The sequence below is a fragment of the Chiloscyllium punctatum genome, chromosome 36 (genome assembly GCF_047496795.1).
Source record: "Chiloscyllium punctatum isolate Juve2018m chromosome 36, sChiPun1.3, whole genome shotgun sequence".
Taxonomy (NCBI): Eukaryota; Metazoa; Chordata; class Chondrichthyes; order Orectolobiformes; family Hemiscylliidae; genus Chiloscyllium; species Chiloscyllium punctatum.
In genome coordinates, this window is record NC_092774.1 from 75,339,667 (window position 1) to 75,346,146 (window position 6,480).

A 6,480-nucleotide genomic window follows, 5' to 3' on the forward strand; every position below is an offset into this window, starting at 1 on the left:
AAAACAGCCTCTACAGGAAAACACCACACGCGAACCAAGTATTTCGCTACAGAAGTAATCATCCCTACGCATACAAACAAATCTGAACGAGGGCACTATTTCAACGAAACACGACACACTGTAGCACCCAATCACTACGAAGACAAATAATTAACTGTCCAGCGCTTTTAAAGAGAATGGATAGCCATGCAACAACACTGAAAATTGATTCCCTGACCGGGAATCGAACCCGGGCCGCAGCGGTGAAAGCGCCGAATCCTAACCACTAGACCACCAGGGATATGCGGGAGAAGTTTGACAGCTCTCCTGAAAATTGCTTTCCTGCCCGGAAGTCGAACCCGGGTCACGGAAGGAAGAAGGCGAACACCACTGTCATTTCATGTATCCATTGCTCCCGATGCGGTCTCCTCTACATTGGGGAGACTGGAGCCCCGTCGCAGAGTCAAGTCACAGCGTTTGAGGGAACATCTCCAGGACACCCGCAACAATCAACCCCATCGCCCTGTGGCCCAACATTTCAACCTCCCCTCCCACTCTGCCAGGGACATGCATGTCCTGGGCCTCCTCCATCGCCGCTCCCTCCCCACCCGATGCCTGGAGGAAGAACGTCCCAACTTCTGCCTCGGATACATTCATCCCCAGGACATCAATGTGGTCTGCACCAGTTTCCTCATTTCCCCTCCCCCCACCTTACCTCAGTTCCAACCTTACAGCTCAGCGCTGTCCTCATGACCTGTCCTACCTGCCAATCTCCCTCCCCACCTATCCGCACCACCCTGCTCTCTGATATGTCACCTCCATCCCCACCCCCATTCACCTATTGTACTTTTTGCTACCTTTGGCCCAGCACACCCCAACCCTAATTTATCTCTCCACCCTGGAGGTGTCCTGCCTCTATTCCTGATGAGGGCTTTTGCCGGAAACATCGATTTTCCTGCTCCTCGGAAGCTGTCTGACCTGCTGTGCTTTTCCAGCACCACTCTGATCTAAACTCTGGTTTCCAGCATCTGCAGTCCTCACTTTTGCCTACCCAATAAACCCAGTGTGCCGATTTCACATCAACAAACTGACACAAGCAGACACAACGTCTGCAGAAACCTTAGCCACATTACTTTACATTAAAGACATCTGGGAAATGATGTCCAGACAACTCAAACCCTCTCAGCATCATGGTAGCCCACAAACCTCCCAACACACTTAAACAGCCCCTAATGAACCTGAAATACCCGATACAAACAACCAGCAAACGAATGTAATTTACAAAATACCATACAAGGAAATATATACATGAACTCTGCCACACAGTTCTCTGTAGCAAGAAATGCTGGGATGAGAAAAGGAAGATTTTTTTTAGCCAAAACGAATCGGCACTGACTGGACAGCCATTTAAAATCAACGCTGTCAGTCCAGGATGGAAGACCCGAAGGGATGTACAGTTTTCTTATTTCCTGAAGATTTACAAAGCTGAGACTGGGTTTTGGTGTTTGTTCCCTTTCCACTCCCAAGAGCCGCAGTGGTTGGGGCGGTGAGTTGGGGAAAGTGAAATGTGCCCATGAGCAGCGTGTGGGTCTATTTCAGCTTCCCCTCCTCTGACAGCGCTGTGACTTGACTCTGATGTTCTCAGGGACATTTACTGACACGAGACAGTGAAAAGAGTCTCGTTCCTGCAGATCAGGAATTCAAACCGTATGCCGGGTTCAGGACAATGAGAAAGATTAATTGGGGTGTGTGAAGAAGCTGTGAGCTGCATTTCAAACAGGTAGGTGGAGTCAGATGCGTCATCCATTGCGCCCCCTGGCACTTGGCGGACCTGACGCCGCCATGCTGCAGAGTTCTGACGTTACACGGACATGCGCAGCAATGGGAACATTCACAAGAGAAACAGCCAAAGATAATCACCGTCACTGCTTCCCTTCCATCGTCCCAACTTTGTGAAGCAGTATCTTTCACTGGCAAATAAAACACCTTTGTCCTCAGGTGCCTGCTTAACTTCGATTACGACTTCCCGCCCCTCACTGTTCTAGTCTCATTTCCAAACTCTTGGCTCATCGCCTCAATAGCAGCTCTGTGGGTATCTGCTTGTTCCACCCTGACAGGCAGTGGGCTACAAATTCCCGACCAGTCCCAATATGATTGAAATACTTCAATCCCTCCACTGATTTGCATCTTTAAAAAAACCGTGGAGCAATCTCCCTTTCTTTTTGACGTGGTTTCTCAACTGTAGTCGGCAGGGTTCACACCTGCGTGGGGAAACCGCAATGGATTTCATGTCCATCGCATTCACCACTCGGCCCATCAATACAGAACCACACTGACAGCTTCATTTCCCAGATCTCTCTGCCTGTGGAGCTGACAAAAAGTGAATCCTTGCAGAGTTTGTTTGAATTCAATCACTTCTCAGGTTTCGAAAGGGTTAAATATCTGCAAATGGCGAGTCTGCGTGTTTCATCCCGGTAGATGAAATGGACGTTCAGTTAAAAACAAAAACAGAAATTGCAGGAGCAACTCCGCAGGTCAGGCAGCATCCGTGGAAAGAGAATCAGAGACAACATTTCAGAACTCGTTTTTTTCCTCATCCAGGTCCAGCCAAACCTGCTGAGTTTCTCCAGCAGTTTCGCTTTCTGTCTCGAATTCTCAGCATCCGCAGTCATTTATGTTAGAAATTCAATCAATTCAGAAACCCCTTTGTGCTGCCTCAGTGGAATAGATTTCCGTTTGGGAAACATTTTCCTGACACCATTAAAAACGTGCACTTTCGCAGCCAAGAAAGCGGTAGGAGCGAGAACTAGGAACACGCCGTCCCTGGGTGGTCTCGAACCACCAACCTTTCGGTTAACAGCCGAACGCGCTGACCAATTGCGCCACAGAGACAGGTGCAAGAGCTGCTTGCACAGTGTCTTTGAGGAACCTACTAATCAATTCATAATTCAACCCGCCCCGCCCAAAATTACCATTGTCTTCTATCAGTTTTACTTTCCATAATAAAGCCTTGGACATTCATTCTGGAGACATGGGGACAGCCTGATCCCACCATCTGCAGGTACATCCATGTCACGAGGAACGAGCTCTCCACCAACGGGGCCATCGCCCTCCGAGCCTTTCAGTGTTTTGCCTCTTCCTGAATTTTCTCATTGGCCCCGATCCGAGAAGGGGTTTGAATTCCTGATGTGCAGAGAATTCTTTCAATGTCTCGGGTCAGTTCAGGTCCCGAGAATATCAGAGTCAATCAGCCTCTTAAACAAGGGGATGGTGTCTGGACTGTCTCTGCTCAGTCCGTCAGTTCATCCTTCATTCTCCTCTAATTCCACTTCCCAAAGAGTTTCTAAAGATTCACAAAGCTGGAGACTGGGATTTGTGTTTTACTTCCTGAACATTTTTCCACCTGCTAACTGACGATATTTTGACAAAACCTCTTCCCCATTGTAACATTTGCATCATGTCCAGGGATGAGCAATTTCCAATCCCAAGTTTGGGAATGTTCTCTTTGGAGCAAAGAAGGTTAACTGGAGATTTCCAGGGGCTGTTGGCAATGATGGGAGAAGCCGTGGTGTGAATGGGCAGGTTAATGATCAGAAGAACCTATTGCCACTGACTACGGTCAGTTACCAGAGGACAGGGATTGAAGTTCTTTAATGGAAAGCAGCATTTGTGTCGAATAAACACAGCGAATACTGCAGAAAGCCAACGGGTCGGGCAGCATCCGTGGAAAGGGAAACAGAGCCGACGTTTTGAGTGTGCTACGGTTTTTGTTCAGAACTCAGTCTTTTGCCTCTTCCCGAAGTTGGTCCAGGTCTGTGTCTCAATTGGCGAACACATGGCAAGTGCAGTTCCGCAATGTGAAGTTATAGCCTTTGCTGTTTAAAAAAAAAGCAGTGCATTGTTAAAATGATTATATATTGGAATGTGGAGAAAGTGAGGACTAGAGGTGAAAGTCGAAAAATGTGGCACTGGAAAAGCACAACAGGTCAGGCAGCATCTGAGGAACAGGACAGTGAACGTTTCGGGCACAAGTCCTTCATCAGGAATGATGTATGGATGTACTAAGGGGTCTCAGAGTCCCACACCAGTCAATGCCAGCTGTCGGGCAGATGCAGCAGGCAATGAGCAAGGCAAGTGGTATATTACGAAGAGGAATTGAGTTCAGAAGTGGGGTCATTGAACATATTCAAGGCGAAGTTCATCTGAGTTTTGAACAACAAAGAAGTGGATGCTTATAGGGGGAGGTAAGAAAATGGTTTTAAGACCAGTACAGATCAGTCACAGAGTCTGACAGTACTGAACAGACCCTTCATCCAACGAGTCCATGCTGAGTATGTTCTCAAACTAAACTCGTCCCACCTACCAGTGTTTGGCCCATAACCCTTCCAACCTTTCGTATTCATGTACTTATCCAAATGTCTTTTGAACGTCGTAACTGTACGTGTATAAAATCATGAGGGGCATGGATAGGATTAATAAACAAAGTCGTTTCCTGGGGTGGGGGTGTCCAGAAGGAGAGGGCATGGGTTTCGCGTCAGAGGGGAAAGATACAAAAGAGATCTAAGGGGCAACTTTTTGACGCAGAGGATGGTACGTTTATTGAATGATCTGCCAGAGGAAGTGTTGAAGGCTAGTACGATTGCAACATTTAAAAGGCATTTGGGTAGGTGTATGAATAGGAAGGGTTTGGAGGGATATGGGGCCGTGTGCTGTCAGGTGGGACTAGATTGGGTTGTGATAGTTGGTCAGCAAGGACAAGTTGGACCAAACAGTCTGTTTCTATGCTGTACATCTCGACCTCAATGTTCAACATACGCAGTGACCTGGCCTCCACAGTTTTCTGTGACAATGAATTCCATAGATTCACCACTCTCTGGCTAAAGAAGTTTCTCCTAATCTCCATTCTCCCTTTATGCTCAGGCTATGCCCATGGGTATTAGTCTCTCCTCCCAATGAAAACATCTTCCCAATGTCCACTCTGTCCAGGCCGTTCAATGTTCTGTACGTTTCAGTTAGATCTCCCTTGAATGTGGGCCTGTTTATCAGCATGAATCAAACACTTCAGGATGAGGACATCCGTGATTAGACTCAACAAAGTGAGAATGGAGGGTGAGAGTGTGGGATGGAGATTTTCAGCTTTTAGGGAGTAAGGTAGGAAAGAAAGTTTAATATAAATTATAATTGATCAGATGAGCCAATGGGCCAAGGAGTAGTGGATGGAGTTTAATTTAGACAAATATGAGCTGTTGCATTTTGATGAGGCAACTCAGGGCAGGACCTATGCGGTTAATGGTAAATTAATGGAATTCTGTGCTCAAAGAAGCAGTCGAGGCAGCTTCATTAAGACACTGTTGGATGGGTTTTTTTTTTGCGTGGTAAGGGAATTCAGGGAAGTTGGGAGAATGCAATTAGGAGGAGCTGAGACTATTGATCGATCCGCCATGATTGTAATGAATGGCGGAGCAGGGTCGATGGGCCAAATGGCCTACTCCTTCTATTACTTTGAAACGATAACCCTGCGTTTCCCATGGTCAACCCACCTAACCTGCACATCCCTGGACACTAGGCAATTTAGCATAGCCAATCGAAATCAAGAGCAGTGAGCAATGTAGTGATGTGGAAACCAAACACCAGAGAATGAGAGAAAGGGACAAGGAGAATAAATGTACTAGCAATCAAAACTGCATTCTCACCATCACAAAAAATAAAACTAAAAGCTGCATTGTAAAAAAAGCGAATTAATTGACTGCACACATTGAAGAGAATAATTATGATCCGAGACTCCTTACAGAGATATGGCTTCAGAATGACAAGGATTGGATCCAGAATATCGAGGGGAGATGTGGCATTCAAGTCGAGTGAGAGGCTCAGTAAAGGTAGAGGGTGGGCACTGCTAATCAAAGCACTGATAACATGGTAGTCTGGTGTCAGCTCGGATTTCAGGTCCTGATTTCTCTGTCCTCTGATCTCCCTGTTCCCACAGAGTTAAATGTTGTCTGTTCTCAGCTCTGCTCGATTTCTGTTGAAGCTTTGACCCCCTTTTACACCTTCTGGAGCAACAAAATATTCTGAGCCTCCTGGAAATGACACCTTATCTATACCCCTCCTGTTTTTAAAAATCTCGATAAAGTTATCTGTCAACTTGCTCGGCTCTGTTGGAAAAATGTCCCAGCTTCTTCTTCATTCAAACCCTCCATTCCCAGCAACACGCTGGCAAAGTAAGGAATAGGGAATTGCATCAAATCACATAAATGTACTGTCTGAAATAATCTAGCTGTGCTCTGGCCTGAGATATTGAGAGTCCCTGGTGTAAGTAATTACGAATGCAATAATTTTGGTCACAGAATTGAACAATCATTTTGCAACAAAGGGGTCTACATTGATAAGGAGGTAGCGGTCATTTCTAGGGTAAGTGAACAGTTTGTAGATCAGGGAGATGAAGTTCCAGACACTTGTGAAGGGCTAGAATTGAATTTGATAAATAAGACAAAGAACTGTGGA

The 6,480-nt window shown here is 46.3% G+C and overlaps 2 non-coding genes across 2 annotated transcripts; both read right to left on the bottom strand.

The window, feature by feature from the left end:
- Window positions 1-208: 208 nt before the first annotated feature.
- On the bottom strand, window positions 209-280 carry trnae-uuc (transfer RNA glutamic acid (anticodon UUC)). The gene has a single exon. It is a non-coding gene; the product is annotated as a tRNA-Glu (tRNA).
- A 2,517-nt stretch (window positions 281-2,797) lies between these two features.
- On the bottom strand, window positions 2,798-2,871 carry trnan-guu (transfer RNA asparagine (anticodon GUU)). The gene has a single exon. It is a non-coding gene; the product is annotated as a tRNA-Asn (tRNA).
- Between the last annotated feature and the right edge of the window lie 3,609 nt (window positions 2,872-6,480).